The sequence below is a fragment of the Leptonotus elevatus genome, chromosome 19, assembly GCF_054856555.1.
Source record: "Leptonotus elevatus isolate MCC_2025b chromosome 19, RoL_Lele_1.0, whole genome shotgun sequence".
NCBI classification, from domain to species: domain Eukaryota; kingdom Metazoa; phylum Chordata; class Actinopteri; order Syngnathiformes; family Syngnathidae; genus Leptonotus; species Leptonotus elevatus.
In genome coordinates this window covers 17,365,129-17,382,628 of record NC_141257.1, presented here as the reverse complement: position 1 = coordinate 17,382,628, position 17,500 = coordinate 17,365,129, and the positions used below count along the sequence as shown (strand labels likewise).

At 41.2% G+C, this 17,500-nt stretch overlaps 1 protein-coding gene across 9 annotated transcripts in view; it reads right to left on the bottom strand.

The window, feature by feature from the left end:
* oxsm (3-oxoacyl-ACP synthase, mitochondrial) overlaps nt 1-17,500 on the bottom strand; it is a 51,030-nt gene that overhangs the window by 19,395 nt on the left and 14,135 nt on the right. For 4 of the 9 annotated variants that reach the window (XR_015091144.1, XR_015091146.1, XR_015091147.1 and 1 more), the window contains exon 3: nt 4,015-4,151. The exons of 4 other annotated variants lie outside the window; for them this stretch is intronic. The gene's annotated coding sequence lies outside the window, so the exon portion shown is untranslated. Of the gene's footprint in view, nt 448-4,014; nt 4,152-17,500 lie in introns of those variants that run through there. One more of the 9 variants, XR_015091148.1, reaches the window with a different exon arrangement.

The window sequence follows — 17,500 nt, the reverse complement described above, 5'->3', positions numbered from 1 at the left end:
ACCCCGCGTTTGGTGTTTAATGTACCATTCGCCAACATGTCTGATGTCTGTGGTGTGGATGCCTTTCAATTTATATTGTGCTTTGTTAAAATGCCCGTGCTAAATAGGCCTGAATATTTTACAAATATATTATAATTGTAATTAATTATAATAAATGCAATGATAATAAAAAATTGGCATAATATTTTTTTTTTCTCTGCGTTTTGGTTTTCGGCCAAGCATTTCTCATTTTCGGTTTCGGCCCAAAAATTCCATTTCAGTGCATCCCTAGTAAATACCATCTTACAATAATGTAATACCTGTTTATGATACTCAGATAATTTCACTGGCAGTTTAGATATTTCAAAAACACACTTTAAAAGACATTCAAACCCCACTACTTTGTCAAAAATACTCTTTGGATTTTGAAATTTTTCCTTTATAATTTTTGATTCCCGTAGCTTTACATCTCTCATAACCTCTATGCCCAAATATTTTTATTTCAGTCTTTACCGGAATGGATTCTATGCTTTTGTCCAAACAATCATAGAGTGGTAATAATTGGCATTTTTTAAGATCAAGACGAAAGCCTGATGCCTAAGAAAACTTAGAGATAACATTTAAGGTATTTTCTTTATATTTAAAAAATATTACAGCGTCATCAGAAAATTTACTGATTTTAAATTATTTATTATAAACTGTAATGTACTCTAACTCTTGATTATTAATGATAAGATAGGCCATTAATTGTGTGCATAGTATGAATAATTTCGGCGAAATTTAACATCCTTGCCTAATACCACAACATACATCAATTCTTGGTGTGACACTCGAGTTTAGTGCAACATAACTGTAAATTTCCTTGTAAAAAATATTTATTATTTTGCAAGATTTTTCTCCACAACCTAAAATTTTCAAGGATTCTATCAGACAATTATGCTGAATAGTCAAACGCTTTGAAAAAAAATCAATAAAAAAAAATTAAACAGTCAGTGACAGAATGATAGTCTAACAAGTCTAGGATTTATTGAACATTATTATGAATTTGCCTTCCTGTGATGAAGGCGGACTGAAATTCGTCTATCACTTTATGAAAAATATTCTTAACTATTTGCATATACCAAGGCCAACAATTTATAATCATTGCAAAGGTGTATTATTGGTCTCCAGTTAGTTAATTGTAAGAGATCCTTATTGGGTTTTGGCAATAATGTTAATAAGCCCGTTTTCATAGTGGAAGATAATTTGTCATTTTCAATACAGTCTAGATATGCATTATATAATAATTGTTGTGAATCCTGCCAATTATTATTATTTTTATATAGAACTCAATGGTAAGCCTATCGATTCCGGGTGATTTACCATTCTTCATCTGTTTAAGTGCAGCTTCAAGTTCTGTTATTGTGATCTTTTATCCAATTTGGTTACATTATTTCTTACCATATCCATAAGAGCATTACATTTTTCTTTCAAAAAAAAAAATCTTATAAAATTATCGTATTTTTTCCTGTATTACTGCATTTTCTATGTTCAATTTTGTTATAATTTTTCGTGATTGCCCTTTTTTTTAAGACTGTAAAAATAGGAAGTATTCTTCTCCCCTTGTTCAATCCATTTAGCTTTGGATCTTACAAAAGCTCCCTTTCTAAATAGATTTAATCAATTTGCGTTAGAAAGGAATGCATTAACTCTGTCTTCTTCAGTTAAGTTTGTTTTCACATACTAAGTTTATTTCTTTTACGAGTTCTTCTTTTTTACGTTGTCTTGCTCTAGCAATTTCTTTCCCCATTTTAATAGCTAATTGCTTAACTTAAATTTAAACCATTCCCATTTTCCTATAATTGACATGTCTAAATAGCTTATTTCAGTAAGAGTATTAGTCACGTGACTACAAAAATTTCTGTTCTCCAAAAGTGAATTATAGAATTTCCAAATATTATTAGATGTTGGTTTTTGAGTCCCTAAATTCAGTGATAGATTAATCATACAGTGATCCGTAAGTGGTGACATTTGAATATCACATTACCAATGAGAGTTTGAGACACAAGCCCGTAATCCAGTGTTAAACATACATTCGGATTCGGACTCTGTGTTAGTGTCAGGTTTACCTGTTAGACATTTATTAACTCTTTGACTGCCAGACATTTTCAGAAAAGGGATGCCGCCAGTGCCAGCCGATTTAAGCATTTTGACTGATCTTTCAAGGTCCACAGAAAATGTTCTGTTTGGACTATGGAAACACACGTACTACCAAATGAAAGATTGGACTTTCATCTTTCATCAGAAAAAAAAGTTTGTTTCTACCTTATTCCGTTCTTTAGTAATCAACAATAGAAAATGGTTAGTTTGACCCAATTTCGCCTGTTTTGGACCAAAATATGGAGAAATCAAGCTTTTAGTGAAACGATATTATTTCATGCATTCTAGTGAATTTTACACTTCTTTTTGTCCATGAATGATGCCACAAACACCTAAATAGTGCTTTACTTCTATAAAACACTACCACCAAGAATGAAAAAGTGTTTTTTGATAGCAAAATACGTTTATTTACATTCAACAGTGTAACAATTTGACAACAATTTGGCAAACTATTTACAAATGTGTGCAACTGTGGTGCTATTTACAAATATGTGGATGTTTCAACGACAGTTTTTCTTTTTGTAACACTCTCCTGCGTGCAAAGAGACGCAACAGCATTTGCACAAGATTGCCTCTTCGCGTGCGCCACTTTCTTGCAGGCCGTTTTTTTCCGGGGAATAGCAAGTATATACTGCAGTGTGTCATCAAGTCTAATATCAGGATCATGCTACGGTTACGTTACGGTGGTGTTACGTCTCGCTTCCTCGCGTCCTTCAGTTGCTATACCGGGTGGTAGGAGATGTTCTGATCCATTTTATCCACTCCATTCATGGTGGCATCGTAGTCCAGAAACAGTGTCTTCTCCGTGATCAGACTGTACCCGCTCCTCCGATGAATATGCATTGGACTCGGGGTACTCTTCATTGTCCGATCGAATGTCCGCTTGTGCAGCTCCGCGTTTTCCGGCCTTAGCAGCGCTAGCCGCGCTAGCCGCGCTTAGCCGGTGAGGCTTACTACGTGTTCATAACAGTCACGCCAAAGCTTCCAACTTTGGCGTAGAGCTCGGAGTCCTCATCATCATCATCATCAATCTGCATTGGTCGATGCCAACTCTCCATCGCCCGATCGAATGTCCGATTGTGTAGAAGTACCCGGCCGGCTATTGTGCGCGTTTTCCGGCCTTAGCAGCGCTAGCCGCGCTAGCCGCGCTTAGCCGGTGAGGCTTACTACGTGTTCATAACAGTCACGCCAAAGCTTCCAACTTTGGCGTAGAGCTCGTTGTCATCATCATCGTTGACATCAATGCGCTTTTTAGTATTGATTGATGCTTTCCGTCTTTGAAAAAAATGCTCAAGCGTGAGCTGCTTGTAACCGGTTGCTTGGTCAAGCCATTGTGGCTTGGATCAGCCATTGTCTCCTCAACACTCTAGCTCCGCCTCACGTCTTCTACTGACGCCCACGGTGGGCGGCCCATCCAACCTTGTGCAAAGAGAGTCATCGCTGCCCTCTAGGGGCCAAAACGAGTCTTTGACTAATCATATCTGCCTGATACTTTCAGCACAGCTGCCCAAGGCTTTCCTGCACCCGTTTTTGAAAAAAAAAAAAAAAAACATAGGGGACGTCTTTTAACGTCCTCGGCGCCCTTCCCTAGGTTTATGCTAAACGTTTTATAACGTTTATGGCAGTCAAAGAGTTAAACACTACACAAAAAGGAGAGAAGACACTCAGTTTTGTTAGAAAGCTCACGAGGAGAGAGGAGAGGAACTGCCTCATACAATTCATCACTGCACTCTCTAAATAACCTCTCCTCATCCTCTCCTTTTATTCGATTTCACGCTCCTAGTTACATGGGTGTTCCAACTCTAGGGGGTGGGGGTACAAGGCATAGTTGGAACACAGTGTACTTGTGTGTCTATGTGTGTGTGTGTGCATGTGAGTGCTGTTAGTCAATGGTACCTGTTTTGTGTCGTGCGATAGGTGAATCAGGAGGGTCGTTCAGCAATCTTCACAGCCTTCGGGGTCTTCAACAAGACTTCTTGGGATGGACCTTTGATCAAAACCAAGTCACTACCCTTGGTGGGAGGTTGGCCCTCCTGCAGAGGCAGAGTCGTCTGGCATTTGATTAAACATTTTCACTTCCTTGTCATTTAACAATCTCCTCATATAGTCACTTAAATCAATTTCTTTCTCTGCTCGGCTTAACAGGTTATTTACAATAGGCACATTAAATAGTCTACCACACAAAATTTCAAGCAGGCTAAACTGCCCTGTTCCTTTCACAATTCTCATATACATTTTAACTAAATCCAAACTATCTGACATAATCTTCATACCTCGGTCATTTATTTATTATTTTTTTAAAAATTTTGTCTTAACAATGTGACTTACAAAGTGACTTACAAAGTGACTTTCATTCGTTGCTCCAAATAACTAATATGCCATATAGAGACATGATGTTTTTACGTCATGCTTTTGCCATAATAATAGCGTCCAGTTGTTTTGCTGGAACAATTTCAACTAATTTATAATTTAAAAATTATCAATCAGTACTTGGTAATATTCACATTGTATTACTTTTGTTCAATTTAATAAAATCCATCGCTCTAACAAAAACGTCGAATCACAAAAAAAATTCAAAACAAAAAATTAAAAACATCAAATTAATATGTAGTAAAGTGTTACCATGTTTACCAAATATCCACCCCGTGTTGAGAAATTCATGGCTCACAACTCAAAATTATTATTCAATCCACTTAAACAAACTTTCACTACATATGATTCCTACATCATTTATAACTTCTTAATATTTACAAAAGGTTTTCGTTTTTCTAATTGGTGCACTACAGTGTTCCCTCGTTTATCACTGGGTTAACATCCTTTTTTTTCTTCTTAAAAAATTACACGGTTTTGCAAAAATCCACAAGATTATAAAAAGCAACTGCAAAAACAATAGGGACCTAATTTGCAAAAGAACACAGTACATATCTTGGAGGGGCAGAATTTTTAAGTCTGTCCATAGTAAACTCACAAAAAGGCCTTGTTCGAAACTATTTGTACTACATTTTAATACATTTTTCCAAAGGTATATGTAAACCACCATGCATATTAGGCATCTTGTAAACGGTGAATATATAATACTGGCTTAAGTTCTACTCCATGTTTTCTAAACAAAACTGAGGTTGTAACCATATCAGCAATCAACTGTCTAATCAAATGGCTTTCTAATATTTTAATAAAGCCAATACTGCTCCTGGGTTTGCTCTCCGGCCGGTGGCCCCTGCGGGGCCCGGGGGTTGTGCGCCTTGGCGCTGCCGTGGCCTGGGGGGCCCTGGGGGGTTTGTGCTTGCTCTGTCCTGGCCGGGGTCAACGGCTCCCCTCTTTGCTGGAGGTTTTCATGCATGTCAAATCCACCACACCAGCATCTACCGAAATTCAAACACAATCTGCTTCGTCATCTGGTCGTTGAATTGGTAGAGGCTGATGTCTGTGGATCTCACTCTGCTTCATCTATACTTCCTTCCTTTCCTCAGTCTTTCCTTCGGCCTCTTGAGGTCTCCCTAATTTGTTGGAATTTAGATGTTTCTGGGGTTGTTCAAAGATTCTGGTTGGTAACCCGGTGGGTAGTAGGTGATGTCTGATTTGTGCTGGATTTCACTTTCCTTTCATTTCTTTGATCCTTCCTCGGGTCTCCTGACAACCTCACGACTCTAGCTGGATTCTGAAGTATTCGGTTTAGGTGAACGGTATGGGATTTTTAATAGGTTTTAGGTGAATTAATGAGTACACAGTCACACACACACACACAAAAAAGAGAGAGCAATGATGATGATATGTCGAATCGGTAAGATTACCGAATGAACAATACTGAGCTCTCTGCCCCCAAAAAATAAAAATAAAATAATTTAAAAAAATAAAGAACAGCCGACCTTCTGGTTACTGAACGGCCGTCTCTACACCCTGAGCCATAATATTACACCTTTGTTTTACAAAAGTGTAATATAACTTTATTCTCTTTATTCTCCATTTTTGTAAATAAAAGTATCTCCTTTTTTCTTCTTCTTTCTCACAGTTCAGTTCATTTTCCTTAATGCCATAAAAAACAAAAATGTCATCCATGCAAGTCAAAATCTGACTTTCAAATGTACCCAAGCAATTGATAATTGCTTGAGAGGGCATTGTGGGGCATTTACAATATCCTTATGGTAACCATATATATATATATATTAGTGTAAATTTAAACCAGAATTTACAATTTGGGTGTAGTATTATAGTACTGCTATTCGTTACTTAAATTGTCATCAAGAACATCTTTACTTCAGAATCCAAATTATCTAATAAATTGTGTCTAGTTTGTAAATTTGGTACTTTCAATTAGCACTCCTGCCTTTAGCAAGTCCTTAATCACTAGTCTAATTTAGCTCTACTTCAGCATCTTACTTCAATAGTCTTTAGCATAGGTAATATTCACTTCTACGCTCTGATTTCCACTTATTTACATGCTGTCATTAAACAAACATCAGAATTACTTTGTATCCAGAATTAAACAGCTCTTCCTGTACAGTTTAGAATGAAAACAATATCTACTCTTCTCCTAATCTCATCTAATCTGACGCAGACTCTTACTATCTCAACACTTACTGTTTCCTTCTACCATAATTGTTATACGTTACATCATTAATTCAAATGACTTCATAGTTTGTCCAGCATTATCCTTACACTCTTTAACCTGTCTTTTCTGTTTTACTTACAATCTCACCAGTACGTCAAACATTCCCATACCTTCTTTAACCCACCAATATGTCTCAGCTTTCTTTCCCACATGCTTTTCTTTTCTATTTCACACTAGACTCTCAGCATGTCTATCATAAATTATAGACTCAAATTCCACTCCTTCATTACAGGTCTCTTACTGCAATTTTGTGTTTTTCCAACTGCATGAGTCACTGTTAATACAACTTCCAGTCCTTACACGTAAATTTTTGTTTCGGATCCTTTGTATCAACCTTTTTGCTGTTTGTTTTTCCCATGTTTGGAGTCAGTGGTTCACCTGGGGTGACTATACAGATTTCCCCTAAACAGGGTGACAATTACTTTCTGTCTGAGGTAATTCTCAAGCTTCTACCAAAAGAGGCGGAGAATTTTTGCCTTTGCTTCTCAGACAGTTGTCACTTTAATTTCCTGTTCAAATGTGGTAGTGAAACTCCACTCACACTTTTACACATGCACACGTTTTGTTTCACGGAGTTTAAGTACGTACAGGGCACCGTCGCCCTTTTCTCAGTTTTATAGACTACTCTGTCTCTTTAACTTGATAGGGACTAGTAATCTGAAGGTTTTGCTTCGGCCGCAGTCACCTAGACGCGCATTTCACTCATTCCTTATGAGTGTGAGAGTTTCCTACTCACCAGAGATGTCTTCACTCCTTCGGCTTCCCGTCAACCCTCAGTCCCCAGACGCAGAGCCGAGGCCTCAAGTGCCGCGGGCTTTGCCTAGACGTCGACTCAGCCCCTGGGAACCTTAGGTATCTTGGGATCCGGCTTCAAAGGACCAAAGTAAATGTCAGGTTTACCTGTTAGACATTTATTAAAGACTACACAAAAAGGAGAGAAGACACTCAGTTTTCGTTAGAAAGCTCACGAGGAGAGAGGAGAGGAACTGCCTCATACAACTCATCAGTGCTCTCTCTAAAGAACCTCTCCTCATCCTCTCCTTTTATTCGATTACACGCTCTTGGTTACATGGGTGTTCCAACTCTAGGGGTGGGGGTACAAGGCATAGTTGGAACAGAGTGTATTTGTTTGTCTATGTGTGTGTGAATGTGAATGCATGCATGTGTGGTCTAGTTTGCAATCATTTCTTAACAGACAACAGGCGCATCTTAACAGACTGGCTCAATCCATTCTGCTAGGTTAGATGTTCTTGTTGGACATTCTCCAATAATCAATCAGATTCAAATCTGCACAAAATGAATTTATAATGCTACTATAGTCTGGTTTAGTTCCTATGTGAGGCTTCCTATCAAGCCATTAATGAGGGGCAATGTTGAAATCACCACCTATTATAATATTGTACATTATATATTATAATAAAACACATTTTCCAATCAACAAGTATTTGAGACAAGTTTGAAATTACTTTTTTGTTTAGAGATCTGTTACTGTAGCCATAGAAATTCAATATAATGTATTTAATAACTGCTATCTCCATCAATGTCATTAACCAATGACCATCTTCATCGCTCCTGTGCTCAATTATCTTTGTCATTCCATCGCAACGTGTCCCCTCTACCGTTGAGGGGAGCCGTCGACCCCTGCCAGGACAGAGCAAGCGCAACACCTCAGGGCCCCCTCGGCTGCGGCAGCGCCAAAGGACGACCCCCGGGCCCCGCCGGGGCCACCGGCCGGAGAGCAAACCCAGGAGCAGGAGCGCCCCCCACCCCAACATGGCCCGCGCGTCCAACCCAACACAGCAGGACGGGGCACTGCAGGCCCGCCAGGCACCCCTCCCGGCCCCCGGAGCGCCGAGACCCGGGCCACGGATGGAGCCCCCGGCCCAGGGGAGGGGAAGGAAGACGGACAGGGGAGGGAGAAGAGACGGGGGAAGGAGACGACAAGAAGGGCAAGGGGCAGCGGCAGGGCCGCAGAGAGAGGGGGAGAGGAGGAGGAAGGGTGACGAGGGAGAAGGGACAGGGAGGTGGAGGACGGGCGGGGAGAGGCGAGGAAGGAGGGGAGAGGGAACCACGGGGCACCCCGGCGGCCCACAGGCCCCTAACCGCGTCGCTGGGCCCAGAGCAACGGACCGCGCCGGAGCGGCGCCGCCCTGGACACCAGGGAGAGCCCCGCAACGCAGCACCCCCTAAGAGACCCAGGGAACGGCCAAGACGCAGCCGCCACCCAGCAGCCAACAGAGGGGCAGACCCGCCCACGCCCAGCCAGGGGGGGACAGCACCTATAGAATTAACCCACTGGCATGCAGTGAATCCGAATATTAACCCTTAGTGCCCATTGGAGGTGAATCTGCTCGATCCTGTTGGCAGCAACTGGGTTCCTGACTATAAAAACACAACCATTAGTTACAAATTGCCAAATACAGTAACATCAATGTAAGTTATCGCGATGCGGTGGCTCTCGCTAACAGGCAGAATTAAGTAACCAGATTTAGGTTAAAATATTCTATATACGTAGACCATGTTTCTATAAATTTTGATATTTGGTTTTTATTTTAGGCAGATATTTTTTCCATTAAAATGTGATTTATGAGGAGGTTAGACCATTGGTCGATATTCAGAGTTTGTTTATTTTTCCAGTTAACAAGAATTGGTTTTTTTTGCGATAGTAAGGGCTACAAGTGTAGATTGAAATTGTTTATGTGGTAAGTCGTTGTTAGGTCACCTAGCAAACACAAGTTTGGAGATAAAGGTATCCTACAGTCTAAGAGAGCAGAAAGTTTTTCTAAAACTTTAGTCCAGAAATACATAACCGGAGTGCATAACCATAAAGCATGAAAATAAGTGTCTGTAGTGTTTTGTAAACACTGGAAACAAATGTCGGAGTCTTAGAGTTCCCGCTACTTTCTTTTCCATAATGAGGGTGCAAATTGTCTCGCTCTCTTTCTGTCTCTCCTACTGTCTTTGGGCTCACTTGGTTTGTTTTGCTCTGCCTGACGATCTTGCGCTTCCTTTATAGTGCGCTCCCTTGTGATCTGATGGATAAGCCGCACCTTTGTACAGTATTAGCCGCAGGGTCAAATGCAAGTGAAAAAGTAGCGGCTTTTTGTCTAGAAATGACTGTATTTAATTTACAAAAATTTATTTTATCTTTTTATAATAGTTCCTTGAACTTCTTAGTCACATAAATGTTACTTCCTAGATGACACTGGAGTACACATGACTTCTCTTTTTTACCTTTTTTTTTATTTTTTCGGCTTCTTTTTTCCTCTTCACTTTCTTTTTATTTATTATTTTTTATTTATTTTTTTATATATATATATATATATTTTTTTTTTCTTCTTCTTTTAAGAGCTCAGTATTGTTCATTCGGAAATGTCATCATCATTGCTTTTTTTTTTCTTTTCTTTTATATATATATATATGTATATATATATTTTTTTGTATGTGGGTGAGTATGTGTATGTGCGTGCGTGCGTGCGTGCGTGAGTGCGTACGTGCGTGTATTTGTTAGCTCACCAAAAACCTATTAGAAAAAATCCCATACCGTTCACCTAAACCGAACACCGCAGTCAGGAGACCCGAGGGGACCCGAGAGGACCAAAGAAAACCAAGGAAGGTGAAATCCAGCACCGACCAGACACCACCCACCGGGCCAACCACCAGAATTCTTCCCCAACCCAAGAAACATCTAAATTCCAACAAATCCAAAAAATAAAAAATAAAAAATCAGGGAGACCTCAAGAGACCGAAGGAGAGACTGAGGGAAGGAAGGAAGGACAGACGAAGCCGAGTGAGATCCACAGACACCAGCCTCCACTGATTCAATGACCTGAGGAGGAAGCAGATTGTGTCTGAGTTTCGGTAGATGCTGGTGTGGTGGATCTGGCATGCATGAAAATCTCCACCAAAGAGGGGAGCCGTCGACCCCTGCCAGGACAGAGCAAGCGCAACACCTCAGGGCCCCCCAGGCCGCGGCAGCGCCAAAGGACGACCCCCGGGCCCCGCCAGGGCCACCGGCCGGAGAGCAAACCCAGGAGCAGGAGCGCCCCCCACCCCAACACGGCCCGCGCCCCCGACCCAACGCAGCAGGACGGGGCACTGCAGGCCCGCCAGGCACCCCACCGGCCCCCAACCCCCGCACCCCCCAGGGGACCGCAGCACTGCTCTATACCGCGGTCCCCAACCGATGGCACCCCCACAAGCCCTCCCCCCCCACAGTTGTGTGGTGCATTAAAATTGGAGGGGAGTTGTAGGGTGAAGACGGTGTTTCCACCCTACCCCACCCCCCAAAGTGTGTTATGTGCCCTATAGGTCTATAAAAGTGTATTGTGCAAACCTAGTGTAGTGAGTTAAGAGGAGCGACCAGCGGGGCCCTACCCAACCGGGCGGGGGCAGGAGGCGCAACCGCCCACCAAGCCCCCACCCACCCCACCGGGACCCCGGCGGGCATATGGGACCAGCCCGGCGGGGCGATAGGGCTCGCCCCCCGGATACTGGGTCCCGCCCGAGGTGCCAGGACGCCCACCGGAGCGGGGCGGGCACGACATCAAACCCCAGGTTTTTATTTGAGGCAGATATTTTTTCCATTAAAATGTGATTTATGAAGAGGTTAGACCATTGGTCGATATTCAGTTTGTTTATTTTTCCAGTTAACAAGAATTGTTTTTTTTGCGATAGTAAGGGCTACAAGTATAGATTGAAATTGTTTATGTGGTAAGTCAGTTGTTGTTAAGTCACCTAGCAAACACAAGTTTGGAGAGAACGGTATCCTACAGTCCAAGACAGCGGAAAGTTTTTCTAAGACTTTAGTCCAGAAACACATAACCGGAGTACATAACCATAAAGCATGAAAATAAGTGTCTGTAGTGTTTTGTAAACACTGGAGACAAATGTCGGAGTCTGAGAGTCCCATTTTCTTCATCATATATTGAGTAATGTATGTTCTGTGAATAATTTTATATTGGATAAGTTGTAAATTTGTGTGTTTTGTCATTTTAAAAAACTTTTTCACAAACTTGAATCCAAAAGTCAGATTCCGGAGCTATAGACAAGTCTGTTTCCCATTTCGAGATGGGTAAAGACGTTTTATCAGTATACGAAAGTAACTTATATCTTTTTGAGAGTTTTTTTGTTGTTGTCAGAGAAATCTTGGTAATATCTTTAGCTAAAACAGGTGGTTGGAGCGTACCCTGAAGTGTTGGAATTTGTTTCTTTATCATACTTTTAACTTGCAAATAATGTAAAAAGTTTCCGTTTTTTATTTTGTATTTTTGGAGCAAGGATGTATATGATATAAACATATTATCTGAGAAGAGATGGTGGAGATGTGTAATTCCTTTCTGCTCCCACACATTCAAATAAAACGATTGGTTGTTAATTTGAAAGTCGGGGTTTATGCCATAGGGGAGAAAGCCCACAGGGCTCCACTTGGGCTTTTGTCATTTCTAGTGCCTTCCACCAGGCAGTCAGGGTGGCGGAAATCATTGGATTTTTAAAGCAGTTATGTCGCTTAATCGATGTTGTAATAAAGAGTAAATCTAGGAGTCTGAGGTTATTACAATCCTTCTGTTCTAGTTCCAGCCAACAGTTAGTATCTCTATTGGGTTGTGCCCATAAAATAATATATTGTAGCTGGTTGGCTATATAATAGTGCATACAATTTGGTGCCTCTTGACCTCCTTTGGATTTATTTTTCTGAAGAGTAGATAGACTAATCTTTGCTTTTTTTTTATTCCAGTAAAATTTTGTAACGGCTGAGTCCAACAACTGGAACCAGTTAGCCGTAGGTTTAAATGGAATCATTGAGAAAAAATAGTTTATTTTGGGTAAAACTTTCATTTTAACTCTTTGACTGCCAGACGTTTTCAGAAAAGGGATGCCGTCAGTGCCAGCCGATTTAAGCATTTTGACTGATCTTTCAAGGTCCACAGAAAATGTTCTGTTTGGACTATGGAAACACACATACTACCAAATGAAATATTGGACTTTCATCTTTCATCAGAAAAAAAAGTTTGTTTCTACCTTATTCCGTTCTTTAGTAATCAACAATAGAAAATGGTTAGTTTCACCCGATTTCGCTTGTTTTGGACTCAAATACGGAGAAATCAAGCTTTTAGTGAAACGATATTATTTCATGCATTCTAGTGAATTTTACACTTCTTTTTGTCCATGAATGATGCCACAAACACCTAAATAGTGCTTTACTTCTATAAAACACTACCACCAAGAATGAAAAAGTGTTTTTTGATAGCAAAATACGTTTATTTACATTCAACAGTGTAACAATTTGACAACAATTTGGCAAACTATTTACAAATGTGTGCAACTGTGGTGCTATTTACAAATATGTGGATGTTTCAACGACAGTTTTTGTTTTTGTAACACTCTCCTGCGTGCAAGGAGACGCAACAGCATTTGCACAACAGATTGCCTCTTCGCGTGCTCCACTTTCTTGCAGGCCGTTTTTTCCGGGGAATAGCAAGTAGTGTGTGTTGCCATCAAGTCTAATATCAGGATCATGCTACGGTTACGTTACGGTGGTGTTACGTCTGGCTTCCTCATGTCCTTCAGTTGCTACACCGGGTTGTAAGAGATGTTCTGATCCATTTTATCCACTCCATTCATGGTGGCATCGTAGTCCAGAAACAGTGTCTTCTCCGTGATCAGACTGTACCCGCTCCTCCGATGAATATGCATTGGACTCGGGGTACTCTTCATTGTCCGACAAAATGACCGCATGTGGAGCTCCGGCGTTAGCAGAGCTAGCCGGTGATGCTTTATGACGGGAGAATAAAGGCCGCATCCAACTGTGGCGTCAACCTCGGGATTCACCATCACCATCATCATCAATCTGCATTGGTCTCTCCATCGCCCGATCGAATGTCCGATTGTGTAGAAGTACCCGGTCGGTTATTGTGCGCGTTTTCCGGCGTTAGCAGCGCTAGCCGCGCTTAGCCGGTGAGGCTTACTACGTGATCATAACGGTCGCGTCAAGGCTTCCAACTTTGGCGTCAAGCTCGGAGTCATCATCATCGTCGACATCAATGCGCTTTTTAGTATTGATCGATGCTTTCCGTCTTTGAAAAAAATGCTCAAGCGTGAGCTGCTTGCAACCGGTTGCTTCATCAGCCATTGTGGCTTCATCAGCCATTGTCTCCTCAACACTCTAGCTCCGCCTCACGTCTTCTACTGACGCCCACGGTGGGCGGCCCATCCAACCTTGTGCAAAGAGAGTCATAGCTGCCATCTAGGGGCCAAAACGAGTCATTATACTAACCAGATCAGCTTGATACTTTCAGCACAGCTGCCCAAGGCTTTCCTCCACCCGTTTCAAAAAAAAACAAAAAAAAACATAGTGAACATCTTTTAACGTCCTCGGCGCCCTTCCGTAGGTTTATGCTAAACGTTTTATAACGTTTATGGCGGTCAAAGAGTTAATAGTGGCTATTCGTCCTATTAGAGAAATAGGAAGATTATTCCAGCGCTCCAAGTCACTATAAATGCTATCCAGAAGTGGAGTAAAATTTAAATTAATTAAATCAATTCCTCTTCACTTTCTACACTTGCCTTTGTTTGTTTTTTGATTGGGACTTCACATTGGAGTGTGATCCTTAAAAAAAATTAATCATCAAGACCTCCTTTTCTTTGTCTTCCTCCTTGCTTGCTTCTTGTGGCACCAAATCGACGTAATCATGGTCAAGGAAACTACTCGCCAGCTTAGAGGTGTCTTTTTCCAAGACCACTATTTCCACTTTCGCATTCAAATTTGACCAATCAATTCAATATTCTGTTACAACTTCTAATCTTTTCTCACCCTGTGGGGTTGACACTTCAACAACCCAAGTTCTGGACTTAAAATTCACTTTCACTGTTGAGCCTGCAATTCGCCCAACCGCTCACTCCATCTTGCTTATCCCCAGAATGTTTTGAAGACGGTCTTCTGCCCAGATTTAGTTATAACTGTTTTAGTTTAGTCATAACAGTTTAGATTTAGTCATAACTGTTTTAATTTCCTCAGTAGAGCTTGGTGAGTGTTTGAATGATGTCTGGGGGGCCTCCTCTATTTCCACAACAATGGACCATTTGTCTGTGGTTGAAGTCAATGTGATAGTATGATTTATTTGTAAGTCTTATCTTATGCAAGGTGACGTCAGGTCTGAGACCTACTATATTTCCACATCAAGGCGCCATCTGTCAATGTGTATTGAATGATGTTTGTAAAAGTCTTATCTCAGGGCTGGGGGCTTGGCAAGATAGTATAAGAAGGTTGTAAGTGTCAGCAATCTTGGCACTTGTGATGAGAAGCAGCCATTTGTCTGTCATTCATAAGTGACCGGAATATTCTGTAAAATAAAACCTTCAAAGGACCTGTCTGTATTCAGAAAATCAACATTCTCTCTACCCGAAAGAAAACGAACACGCGGAAGACAAAGAGGTTCTTCTAACAAAATGGTGACACTGACGTGAGTTCGGGCTGAGGTTGGTCAGCAGACAGAACTTCTGGCGCCAAAATAATTCAAAGGTAAGAGGACATTTATCCTCCAAGTTGATTTTCTGTCTGTTGAATACTCTGAGTCCTGTTTTCACGTCATCTAATTTGTGACTAAATTGTATATGAGATCTAAGTGAACAGATATTCGTGAAGTCTAAAATACAAGGTTGTTTCGTTCCATTACGGAATCCTAGAAACAAGAAGTCCTTGTTTTTGGATTTTACTAAGACATTAAATATACAAGGTGGTTTCGTTCTATTTATTTTAGAATCCTAAAAACTGAAGTCCTTGTATACGGAGTAACGTTACGAAGAATTGAGCGCATAAGAAATAACTGAGTGAAGACAAATAAGAGAAATAAGAGAATAAGAAGTTCGAGTGGTTTTGATAAATTCTGAGTAAAACACAAGGTAGTTTTGTTCCATTATGGAATCCTAGAAATAATTAATCCTTGTTTTTCTGAGAAATTAAGGCTCGGACACTTTTGTTTGGGAATAAGCAAATGTTTTTGAATAAGGAAAACCGGCCTATGGGTGTGGTACCACCAGAAGACGTCAATGACATAATAAAAATAAAAGAAATAATAATAATAAATAAATAAGTAAATAAATAAAAACTAAATGAAGGTAGGGACAGTGAATGGTTCGATTTGCGGCAAATACCAAACCATTCTGAATAAATGTTGCTGAGGTATGCATATGCGTGGGGGATTGAGTGAGAGAGTGAACGGGGGAAGGGGGGAGTGAGAGAGAACTGTTTTTAAAAAAATGGATGAGAAGTGTTGCGAGAATGGATGTTTTTTTACAATGTCTTCAACTGTGTGTTTGGTGATATTTATGAGAGAAATGGAAAAGACGCTTGTGTTGGAGGAGGGGCAGCTCTAGAGTTGACTGTTAAAAAAAAAAAAAAAGGAGGGAAGGGGGCGTAACTGGTGGGTTGTCTCCAGGGGGAGGAGGAGGGAGAATGATGGGAAAGTTGTGGAAATGGCGCTGCGGAGCACGCAGCTACAGGCCTTTCGAATGAGGAAGTGGAAAACAGGTTGTACATTGCTCAGTTACAGAATTAAGTGGCAGAGTTAAAGTGTCATGTCCAGAATCTTTCAGGTGCCCACCCGAAGCAGAGGAATCTTCCAAAGGTCCAGTTCCCAAATCTTGCAGGCACCCATTTTAGCCAAAGTTGACCCTCCCCAACTGGTAACTCTGCTATGCTTTACAAACCTTTCTCTCCCACTGATGTGAGTGTGTGTTGATGCAGAAACTTATGCCTATGCAATCTGGTGGTGCCAATTGGCTTCAAGCAGTGCAGAGAGCGGTTACGGGACAGGTGATATCCGTGTTCTTTTTATATAATTATGTCTGTTTTTATAGTTGAATATTTTAATGTAAAATTTAGGTTTTTTTTATTAATTTTTTCTCCCTGATAATTAGGCTCTTAGGCAAGAAAATTATTTAACCTTTGTTTTTCCTCCCTGAGTGTGTCATTCCAGATCTAATATTCGCTCTAAAAGCAGATGAGGAGGCCGCGGCTTTTGTTGATCGGGCCCTCACTGATTACAGTCTGAAAATAGGACACGCCCCTACGGCCTCCACCTTGCATTTACAAGTGTTCAGAGCAGCTATTTTGAAGGGCGTTCCCAAGTCTGTGGCACAGGCCATGGAGGCCAATCCAGATCTTCCCGGTGCTGAGGTTGACCGGTGGTTGTCACTTCTTAAACATCATTTAAGGAGACATGCTAAAGAAAAAGAGTCTAAGGTAGACAAACACAAAAGTACAGAAACACAACTTGCTATGGTGCAGTTGCAAAATTTGAAAAAGCAGGAAGAAAACACTCTTGCTGTGATCTCATCTCCCTCTGTCGATTCCGAGTGCATGATGTATCAAGCAAGTTCATTCATGGGTCAAGGTGCGCCCCCTGGGTGGCCTAACATGTGCTTCAATTGTGGACGGCCTGGTCATTGGGCCCGCGATTGGAGACAGCGACCTCAAGCGTCTGGGTGGAGAGGCAGAGGCCAACAAACTGCACGCCGCAGCAACAACATTCCCCTGTGCCAAACCAACAGTATCTGCCTCTATCTGGTGGACAGTTTCTACAATGATGGTGCCCTGAATCCACATGCTCAGTGACTGTTCAATGTTTTTTCACAGACTCTTTTGCATTCTTTTGTGTTTGCACGTAACTGTCCAGTCAATCTTTTGGGCAGAGATCTCCCCATCGCCACATGCCCTCTCATCAAATGCAGCCCTGATGGACTTATCCTGGAATTTCCGGATGATAACACCTA